Genomic DNA, 11,726 nt, shown 5'->3' on the forward strand with positions numbered 1-11,726 from the left:
TTTGACCCTCACTTGGTGGTAACCTGACCTCAAATCAATCTTAGAAAAGCACTTGGCGCCCTATAACTGATCAAATAAATCATCAATTCTTGGGAGAGGATATTTATTCTTAATAGTCACCTCATTCAATTGCCAATAATTAATATACATCCTCAGCGAGCTATCCTTTTTGGGCACAAATAACACTGGTGCTCCCCAGGGGGACATACTAGGCCTTATGAATCCCTTCTCTAGCAAATCTTTCAATTGCTCTTTCAATTCTCATAATTCTATTGGGGCCATTATATATGGAGGAATGGAGATTGGTTGGGTGCTTAGTATTACATCAATACCAAACTCTACTTCTCGTTCAGGAGGCAAACCTGGAAGATCTTCAGGAAATACATCAGAAAATTTATTTACCACCGGAATAGAGTAAAGAGTTGGTGGCTCCGTTTCTGTATCCCTTACTCTAGCTAAATGATATATATATCCCTTGGAAATCATTCTTCTTTCCTTAAAATAAGAAATAAATCTACCTCTTGGCGCGCTAATTTCACCTTTCCATTCAAGGACTGATTCATTTGGAAAATGGAAATATACCTTTTTCATGCAACAATCAATTGTGGCATAAAAAGAAGACAACCAGTCCATACCCATTATAACATCAAAATTTATCATTTCTAACTTCACGAGATTAGTCATCGTATCACGATCACAAATAGTTACTATGCAGTTTCGGTAAACCCTTCTAGCTATAATAGATTCCCTAACCGGTGTGGACACTTCAAATAGCTTAACTAACAGTTCGGGTATTCTTTCGAACTTTCCAGCAACAAATAAAGTAACATAAGATAATGTAGAATCGGGATCAATTAAGGAATATACATCGAATGAAAAGATAGACAACTTACCCATAACCACATCTGGGAAAGCCTCTAAATTCTGTCGATCCGCTAGAGCATACGTATAATTTTGAGCCCCGCTAGAACTTGTGGCTCCTCTATCACCTCTAACATGACCCATTGGTTGTGCAACCCTTCCTGAATAAGGCATCGATGATAATGATGCAACAAATGACCCCGTAGGTTGTGCCATACCCCCTATGCCCCTTCGTGGGCATTCTCTCATCATATGCCCCGACATACCACACCAAAAGCAAACATTGGTCCCCGCCGACATGCGCCCAAATGATACCTTCCACATTTATTGCATGGCTCTCGAGGAGGTATCGATTGGCTCATATTCCCTTGCCCTTGGTACCCCACTGTCCGCGAACTCTGACTCTCACTTCTGTGCCCAATTGATTTCCTCTGGACCCTTGGAACTGTGATGGGGCACTAGCTGCAGAATAAGAAAATAATGGACTAGGTGGTCTAGTAGAAAACTGTGGTCCGAACCCTCCTTAGGATGCCATGAACTACCCTGTAGATCTGGCCCTCTTGGAATATCCTCTTTCTAATTCCTGTGTTCTTCTCCTCTGCCTCTGATCTTCCATTTTCTGTGAAAAAGCTTAGATTCCGCTATGTCCATATCTTTGTTCAAAGCAGTAATAGTACAATCTCTAACCAGATATAGATCCAGCCTATCAACATATTGATGAACTTTGTCATCCATAGTAGCTACAACATTAGGAGCATATCTCGACAAGGAATTAAATCGGAAACTGTACTCCCTCAAGCTCATACTCCCCTAACAAAGATTTAAAAACTGATGTGCATGGGCCTAACAAATCTCGAATGTAGGATAATGATCAAGAAATGCCTCTTCGAACACTTTCCAAGTAGCTGGGGGTGCATCAATACCCCTAGATCGTTTTCAGTCCTCGTACCAATATATAGCCTCCCCTTTGAATCTATACGCCGCTAACTCTACTGTCTCTCTACCCGTTACATGCATAACATCTAAGGCCCTTTGATTTTGATTAATAAAGTCTTGTGGGTCCTCGTTAAGATCTGATCCAGTAAAAGTGGGAGGATCCATCTTAAGAAAATCCTGTGTTCGAAGACTAGCCTCCCTATCTGTACTACTAGGACCCATGGTAGGAATGGTTTGCCCTTGAGCTTGCCCAGCAACTATACGAGTCAAAAGTTGCACTGCATTTCTAAGATCTTGATCAGCAGCATTAATAGGTGGCTCTGGGGATATAGTTCTCCTCCCTCTTATTTCTTTCGAAGTAGAAGAAGTTTCTGATGCATGCTCAGCTAGAGCCTCACTTTGATTAGATGGTATAGTGGGTGACTTACTAGTCCCCTCTTCGGCAGCCACATCTACTTGTTTATCGGTATTCTTGCTTCTGGTAACCGGCATCATTACTATAGTAAGATAGACAAATGGATTCAGTGGTCAACTATGACTTCATATACAATATAGGCTCTATCGCACGATCTAAGACATAAAGAAAAAGAAACAATTCCTAAATGTCCATAGCCTCCTGTTTATAGATGCGGTGCATATCACATCGATAAACAAGACTCTACGTAGACACGGCTTTGTAGACTCACTAGGACAAACTTCTCTGATACCACTATTGTCACGCCTTAAATCCTATTGGGGCTGACTGATACCCGTAACCGAGGAGGCCTGGGAGAACCAGCTCATAACCTTATACTTCCCATGCATACCTCTATGACAACCCGAAATTCAGACAGCATCATATCGCATATAAAAGGAAATAATCACCTGTATAAGCTCGAGCACACATTTATATGTATATACAATACTTGGCCATTAGAGTCATCACGTCTATTAACAAAACACCACCTTGACTGTAAATTAAGTCTACAAATCCTCTAGATAATACACAGAGGTTAACTAAGGTCGGGACATACCCCGCCATATAACTAATTTCTATACAATACCAAAAGTGACTGGATATGACACAAAAAGCCTCGAAGCAAACTGGAGCTCACCAAAAGCAACTGGATATCCTGGCTCCTACTTGTGCTTTGTATGAGCTGAGGTACCTATGCCTGCAGCATGAAATGCAGGTCCCCCGTGGGGGACGTCAGTACGAAATATGTACTGAGTATGTAAAGCTGTAGATAATCACATATGATATAGGAGCTCAATAGAAATCAGAAACAAGTGAATAAATCGTAATAGGAGTGGACCACACTTACTAGAATTTGTGACAACCTGTACAATATATTTGTTCAATCACTTTACCTTCATTCTTATCATCTTTGTAATCATTATTGTACTGTACTGTGACCATTAGGCTGCCTCCATTACATATCAACTGGGATCGACCCATGATAGGCTTATGTCTCTGGGATACCACCCATAAACACATAAATAGGGATCGACCCATGATAGCCTTATGCCCCTGGGATACCACCCGATAAGAGAGAACTTCCATCACTTAGTTTAATTAATCTTTGAGATTGTTATTTCGGTGACCACCGCATTTTTGATACTTTGACACAATGATACATCAATAAGACATATATAAATAGACCATAAATGCAATAACAATGAAGTAAGAACCCATTGACACATCAATGAAGTGTTTTGGAGTCATCAATGCCATAACAATGAAGTAGAAACTTATTGGTATATCAATGAAACATTTTGGAGTCATTAATAGCACATGGATCTTGTTTGAGTAACCGGATACCTTCTGACATTCATTAGTGTAATAAACATGTAAGATTTGGAAAACAAGTAAGTATTGGAATGTCTTGACATCTTGTAGGGTGGAAATAAGTTCATTGGTAACGTAGGACATCATACAAAACTATTATGGATCACATGTTACTGAATAACTTTGGAAACTTTCTTAATAGAATAATTGTTCACTTTCATTCCAAAGATATGGTATAGAGTATGCTTTACATACCTGACTGTCAACCTTCAATACTAGTCCCAAATGGACTTCCTGTCTTTTCGGATTACTTATCTACAATGAACATATATAGCAATCTAGTTAGCAACCAAACGTCACAAATCAATTATTTGAATTCACCAAACTAGTGGTTAAGTAGTAAGCCTTAATTACACCATAAAGGGTGTCACTTTAACCCTCTTATACTCCAATTACATTCACATGCCATGCATATTCATACAACATCCTCCAATATCAAGTTTGGATTCATTTATCCTTCCAACCAATCCATTAAACCAAATTGAGCCATAGACATAAATAATCATCAATTTAATAGTATATCACCATATCCACCTTCCATAACTCAATTACCATACCCACCTTCCATAACTCAATTACCATATCCACCTTCCACAATTCAATACAACCAAACCATGCAAAATAGTCCATAACCCTATTTCCATCACCTTTTAATAACAACCAATACATATAATCCTTTATCATACATATACATATGGAAAAGAACAAAGGCAAACAATATTCATACCTTATAATTCACCTCTTGATTATGCAATCCTGTTTTCACAAATAATAGGTGCCTTTCAAAGCTCTCGAGATGACAAACATAGTTATCGGATTACTTTAGAATTTCTACGGTTGAATCAAAAGTAATTTAAAGGTCAATTTTGGCTAGGGTTTGTTCTTTCTCAATGATTGATGATGAAAATGAGTTTTTGAACTCATATACATGTATATATACACATATTCCGGTCCATAATATAATAGGAAATGACCAAAATGCCTTTAAAATTTAAATAATGTCAAATCTGTCCTTTGGTAGACTGTTTTGATAAGCTAAAGTAAATCGACCATAACTCTTTTCTCCAATATCGGATTTTGGTGAAATTGGTATCGTTGGAAGTATAATTCAAAGGTATTTCATTTCATATAAAGTAGGCCACCCATTTCATCCTGTACAAGGAGTTATAGTTGTTTGAAGTTGAACCTAAAAATCTATTTTGATAGGATGAAGTAAAACGAGTATAACTCCTTACTCATATGTTGGATTTGGATGAAACTAATCGCATTGGAAAGAAGACTCAAAGAGATTTCTTTTCATAGGTTGCAGCTCTCCCAGTTCATTATATTAAGAGAGTTATGATCGTTCGAAGTTGACCCAAATATTCGGCTGGCCTCAGTAGTTTATGTGCAGGAAATTTTCCTGCACATTTACTATTCCCAAATATCCCGGCCACCATTTTATAGTTTCGAACGTGTTCAATTATATTCGAAACCTATCCATTTTTTGAAATCTTTATATCATTGGAAAGCTTATTCAATAACCTTCGCATGGAACCATTGACGGGCAAATTTTGGTATAAATAAAATAAAAAAAATTAATTCCATATAAATAAGACCAATACATGTACTTGAATTTACCATATTTCAATGTGAGTTGCCGCCTAAAAAGTGAAGTCATCCTCTCCTGTACCTATTAGAAGGAAATAACTTGCAATAACATACATAACAACCCTCTTGGTTGTTGTATAATTATCTTATTTGTCAAGTGAATATGTCTTCAAAGTTGGGTGGCCCTCTTGGACACCGACGACACTTTATGTAGAATGATCTCTGCAATCGTGTAATTTTGTGCTGATATGGTAACCTCTTTGGTCTCCTATAATTCTTGTCATATGTGGAATGAAAACATCTTCGGTTATTGACAATGATTCTTTCCATGTGACCTTTGGGTAAGTTTTGTGCATCTTCTGTATCAATATGACTTATAAATTTCCTTTGAATTGTCAATCTTTGGATAATCTTGCGCATTATTTGATGTTGGATACGAGGCGACTAACAAATATTCTTTGAATTGCTAGCTTTTAGGTAATCCTGCATATTATCCGACCTTCGATAAGAGATAACTTACAATTATCCCACCAATCGCTAGCTTTCAGGTGTTTCTGCACATAATCTGACTTTGGATACAATATAACTTATAGATATCTCTCAAATTGCTAGTCCTTGGGTAATCCTGCACATAATCGATCTTAGATATGATGCAGCTTATAGAGAACCCTTGGACATATCAATTTGATACTCTCGCATATTCTCTGGTAAGGATTTAGTTGTGACTTATGGATGACCTTCAAACTATCGATCTTAGGGTAACCTTGTATACTATCCAGTTAAGATGTTATTACAGCTTACACTATGGACTATCAACTCATAGGTAATCTTGCACACTATCCTTATTTCAAATTAAATGACTTATAGATGACCCTAGGATTGTCAATTTCTAGGAAATCATGACTTATAGATGACCCTAGGATTGTCAATTTCTTGGAAATCTCATATGTCTTTTGCTTTCAGATAGCGACTTAAAGCCATCCCTTTGAATCATATGCTTTTGATGCATTCAGATGTTGATTCATAAAATGATGGGATATCCTCGATGCCAATGTATGCTATCTCGTGTATCAACATATATTAGTACTGATGATATCCTCGATGCCAGCGAATGCTATCTCGCAAGTCAACAGATATTGAATACTGATGATACCCTTGATGCCAGCGTATGCTATCTTGCATGTCAATATATATTGAATACTAATGATATCTTCTACGCCAGCGTATGTTATCTCGCGTGTCAACATATATTAAATGATGATGAAATCCTCAGCACCAACATATACTATCTTGTGTATTAACAACAGATATTGAATGTTGATGATATCCTCGATGTCAGCGTATGTTATCTCGCATGTCAACAAATATTAAATGGCCCTCTTAGCAATGGCATGAAATGGCCCTCTTGGTAATGAAATGAAATAGCCCTCTAGGCAATGATATGTATGAAGTGTCCCTCTTGGCAATAATATGAAGTGGCCCGCTTAGCAATGGCATGAAATGACCCTTTTGGCAATGATATAAAATGGCTCTTTTGACAATAATATGAAGTAGCCCTCTTGGCAATGGCATGAAATAGCACTCTTGGCAATGATATGAAATGGCTCTCTTGGCAATGGCATGAAATAGCCCTCTCGGCGATGAGATGATATAAAATGGCCCTCTTGACAATGATATGAAGTGTCCCTCTTGGCAATGGCATAAAATGTCCCTCTTGGCAGTGATATGAAATGACCCTCTTGGCAATGGCATGAAATGGCCCTCTCGACGATGAGATAATATGAAATGGCCCTTCCGGTGATTTGAAAATAGTTTCACCTGAGTTCATTTGTTTGTGTTTTTCCTTCTACAAGTATCTGTACTCAAGGTAGACAGTAGACATAATGCCGCTCTCACTGGCGACCACAGTCGAGCTTTATTATAGGTTAATACTGAGCATCATGATTTGAATGACTTATTCTATTATTAATCATATCTTTTTGAAGAAATAATTAAATAGCAAATCCATTGGATACAAGTAAATGGGGCAAAGTTCTTGTTTGAAGATTACTCAAATACCATTTGCTTCGCTCCAAGACAAATTTTCAAGATGACTTTCTGCTCTTCCTCCTATTGAGTGATCCTTTTGATTGTTGTATTTATTGTGTCGACTCCCTTGAATGTACCTGCGCTCAAGGTAAATATTTAGTAGACACAAAATCGCTTTTGCTAGCAACTATTTTTTAGGAAAATTCTAAATACAATATTCATAAAGAAGATAAAGCGCCTCTGTTTGTCCTTCATGGTCTAAAGAAATGAGATAGACAATTCAAAAAGTACTCAATAAATGTATATTAAACCTGTTTTTGGGGTTACTCGAAAATACCGTTCATGACCATTATATGCTTTGGTGTGGTTCGCAACTCGCTTGTGGATATTTTGAAAAAGATTCCATTTTCGTGTAATTATCCCTCCATTCATAAAAAAATAATTAGTTGAGTGAAACTACTCCATGTTGACCTCCTTCGATCCTTGGTATACTCCTCGCCATCTTTTGGGCACTTTGTCATGTTGGGAATTCCACCCTTGACTCCCCGTCCCAATTGTTGCCTAGGTAATTACTAAAAATATTTGTATAAATATTCAAAAATAGTTTTAATTTTTAGAAACTAGTTTCAAAAATTTGTGTAAAAGCTTTGGGAAATCTCCGCTAGTCATGTGCTAGCTCAACGAACGTCCCCAACTTGATTCTAACTGTATCTGACATTTGATAGAGGATCGGGGATTCATCATCATTGAGACTCTCTATAAGAAGTTCTGTCATAGTCGGAGATTTAGCTATCTAGGCTCTATCGCATCAGGTGATTTCAAAAATTCAACTTTGACCTCTATGCTGGGGGATTTGAAATATATTTCAATATCTTAGTCGAAATTTTGAGGACCTCAAAATTTCTTCCCCAATTTAAAGTTGTTTGAGATGATCTCAACTCAAGAGGATCCGAAGTCTTTATTAGTTTTTGTCCTCTTTGTTTTTGGATGATTATCTTCCTCTTATGAATTCTTGAGATTCCTACTCAAAAATTCTGCCCCAAGTGTGATTTCCTTCCCCCGCAGAGTTTCCATTTCTATTTTGCAAAAATTTTAACATTTGAGAGTCGCCACTTAATTTTTAAAAGGAATTAAGAAAACCTTTCTATGATATTTCAAATGATCCAAAACAAAAAAATCATTTACGTTTCAACGATTCTGAGTAAGCAATACTTATTAACATTTTAGTAAGCTTTTAGGCACCTAAAACGTCCGCAAACTTGCTATTATCCGAACTGTTTGATAACATCTTTAGACTAAGTTCAAAAGGATTGATTGTTGCAAATTGATTGATTTTGGAAAACAATTTGTGTAAAATAGATTTGGACTGAGTCTAAAAAAATGAAAGGCAAATAAACATGTAAAAGGGAAAAGAGAGGAGGAAGTAAAAGACTTAGGTCATTGGGCCCAAATCAACGAAACATATCCTAATCTAGTTGGGCTTTCGACCCATTTTTCACCCATCCGAATCTATGTTTTTGAGCCTTTTGGCCCAAAATCCGCTTCACCTATATTAAATTTACAACTCTGGCTTCGAGACCCAAATGAATGAAAAAAATAGATAAACAAACAGGCGAATTAAATAAAAGTAAAAGATGACAATAATAATAAATAATATGAGACTTTTAAGTCTCTTAGCTACTTCACCAATGGGTTTCAACCCGTTTAATTTTTCTTCCATCTTCTTGTATCCATGTGCTACGTAATCGGCTCTGAATTTCCTTTTCGGCCTGACCCGATAGAAACGGTGGGCCTTGATGGCCCATTAAGAGATGCAAAGGGAAAGATCCCATTTGGGCTCCGAAACGGGTTTACATGCAAGTAAAGAAGAATGAAGGAAATTAATTCATGATCCACCAAAAGAAAGGGAAAACAAAAGGGAACAACTTTTATTCATATTAAGAGTTATTGATCTAGAAATAGCTAAAGATCGAGGCCTTTGTAATTCCTTAATGTGATGGTAACTCTACTGATTTTGTCACTACATAGAACCTTTATTTAGACAACCAATCAACATCAAGGAAATTAGCTTCTAGAGAACAAAGAAACATTTCATTTTGAACACAAAATAACCATTCAAATTAGCTAGAACGAAGCGAGTGGGAAGAATACATTTATTAAAATTAGAGAAGAATCTGCAACTATACCCGAACATGCCAATTCCAAAACTGCACCTACAACGATCTAAAAATAGATGAGCCAAGAAGGACAATATAACTACTAGGAAAGCAAAATGCCCATTCGGAAAAGACTATCTACACGACCAGCAGCTAAGTTCATACGAATAACTATTAAGAGGCCAGTACAAATATCTCTCAGTCTATAACGATTATTGGAAAACAAAAATGAACATAGTCATTCTCCAAAATACGGTCTTGCAAAACAACAAGAGTTTTAAACCCTGAAATTATTATCTAAATGGGAGAAGAAACTCACGCACAGATCAAAGAAAAATAAAGCATTACCAAGAACAAATATTAGTATCATTTATATGTAAGGAAAAAAAAACTTTCTGCATTATTAACATGAGAACAAAAACAGCATGCTATTTTCTTGATTATGCTCTTACAAAGACTTTAACTTTAGGCTTGTGAACAGAAATCAAACAACGTCAAACTAGCATGAGGTCGCAGATTTTAATGAAAAAGCCAAAACAAACAGAGATGAAACCATGAACAAAAAAGATTAGACACTTAAGAAAAAATTATCACAACCATATTACAGACCTCACTTTCATCATTCAAACTCATGGCATTTGGAGCCTCTACAGTGAATAATCACAGTGTCACCACAATTATAAACATATAACAGCCTCTACAACAAACTTTAGTTTCATCATTGGAAAAAACCACACAGCCTCTACAACAGACCTTACTTTTATCATTTAAACAACCACACAGCCTCTACAGTAGACCCCACTTTCATCATTCAAATAACCACACAGCCACAGAGAAAAGGGATGAAGAAGAAATATACAATTAAAATCAAGTGGAGAAAGGTATATTTACCTTTCTCAGGGCAGCAAAACAGGACTCGAACTTTTGATGGAATCTCGATTACCACCGGAGGACATTGCTGTGTCTCCAAAATCTCCGAACAGTCGTCTACCTCTCTTAAAAAGAAGAATTTGTACTACAGAACTATATTTCCCTTTTTGAAAGTTGTCGAAGCTCTCAGATTTTTTTTCAAAGCAATTTTTCCCCAAAAAAAAACCCTTTACGGACAGCCAAACCTTTTTTATAGGAGAGAATTGAGAATCCCCCTTCAGCTTTGAACGTTGGGATTAGGGTATTTAGGGTGGGTAATTTTGGAATTTTCTCCAACGAGGTATTTTGAATTTTTTGGATGATAACAACAATTTTCACATATTCATGTACTCAATTTGGAATTCTAGAAGGAATTTTGAATTTTGAAATCTTGAGAAGAAAACAAAATTCTTTTTCCCCCAATTAAAAATTAGCACATATGTACCTTCATAGTACCAAATCAAACAAATTCCCAATGGATTCAAGCGATTTTTATGAAATAATCATTTGAAACATGCCCTAGCTGCCAACTCGGCATTTTCATGTCCTTATCAGTACTGAACCGCATGGAAAGCGCATGATGACCAAGAGGAAAAAGAAACGGGTTGAAATCGGTTGTTGGTCACGGGTTGGTTTGGGATTCATTGGATATGGGTTGAGTTTTTATTGTTCCATTGTTATTTTGAAGACGGGTTAAGGCTGCTCTGTTGATACGCGTTGTGTTGATATTTTAAGCTGAATAAGAGATATCCCAGTAGGCCGGGTCGGACGTTTTGGTGTTGGGATGAAATTATTGTTGGGATATTAAAATTGGTTCAAATGGGCTTGAATTGTTGTTTGATGTTAAATTGTTAAGAGGGAATAGGGGCTGAACTTGGGTTAAAAATTGAGGTTATTTAATAACCCCAATTAGATTTTATTGGGGTTAAAATAATCATAATTAGATTTAATTAGGTTAAATAACCCTAATTAAATTAGAAATTTGGTAATTTTTGGAATTAGTAAGAAAAATACTCTCAAATAGATAGAGGGTTATTCAAAAATAATTTCAAATAAGATTTAGCCTATTCTATTCAAATTATGACCAAATTAAAAGTTAATTGGCCAATTGCATTGCAATTGGAGCCAATGTAGCTTCAATTATAATCAAATTTAATAGATTGGTTATGTTGAATTGAAATCCGATAGAGTTAATTCTTCGTTTAATCCCATATTTCTTGATTTAATAAAATAAAAAAAATATTTTTCTAAATAAATTATTTTTGAGAATAAATTATATTTAAATCAAAATTTTAATTATTATATTTATTTTTAAAATGATCTTGAATTAAAATCCGATATTTCATAGAATAAAATATTTAAATAATCAAATAATATAATATCATATAATTGAACATGATAATATATAATTGCTTTTT

The 11,726-nt window shown here is 35.9% G+C and overlaps 1 long non-coding RNA gene across 1 annotated transcript; it reads right to left on the reverse strand.

Annotated features, from left to right (window-relative positions):
• Nucleotides 1-7,159: 7,159 nt before the first annotated feature.
• On the reverse strand, nucleotides 7,160-11,079 carry LOC124889297. Its single transcript, XR_007048168.1, has 2 exons — nucleotides 10,291-11,079; nucleotides 7,160-7,380 (listed from the first exon to the last, which is right to left on the reverse strand). It is a non-coding gene; the product is annotated as an uncharacterized LOC124889297 (long non-coding RNA).
• Nucleotides 11,080-11,726: the final 647 nt, after the last annotated feature.

Source organism: Capsicum annuum, chromosome 12, assembly GCF_002878395.1.
Source record: "Capsicum annuum cultivar UCD-10X-F1 chromosome 12, UCD10Xv1.1, whole genome shotgun sequence".
Taxonomy (NCBI): Eukaryota; Viridiplantae; Streptophyta; class Magnoliopsida; order Solanales; family Solanaceae; genus Capsicum; species Capsicum annuum.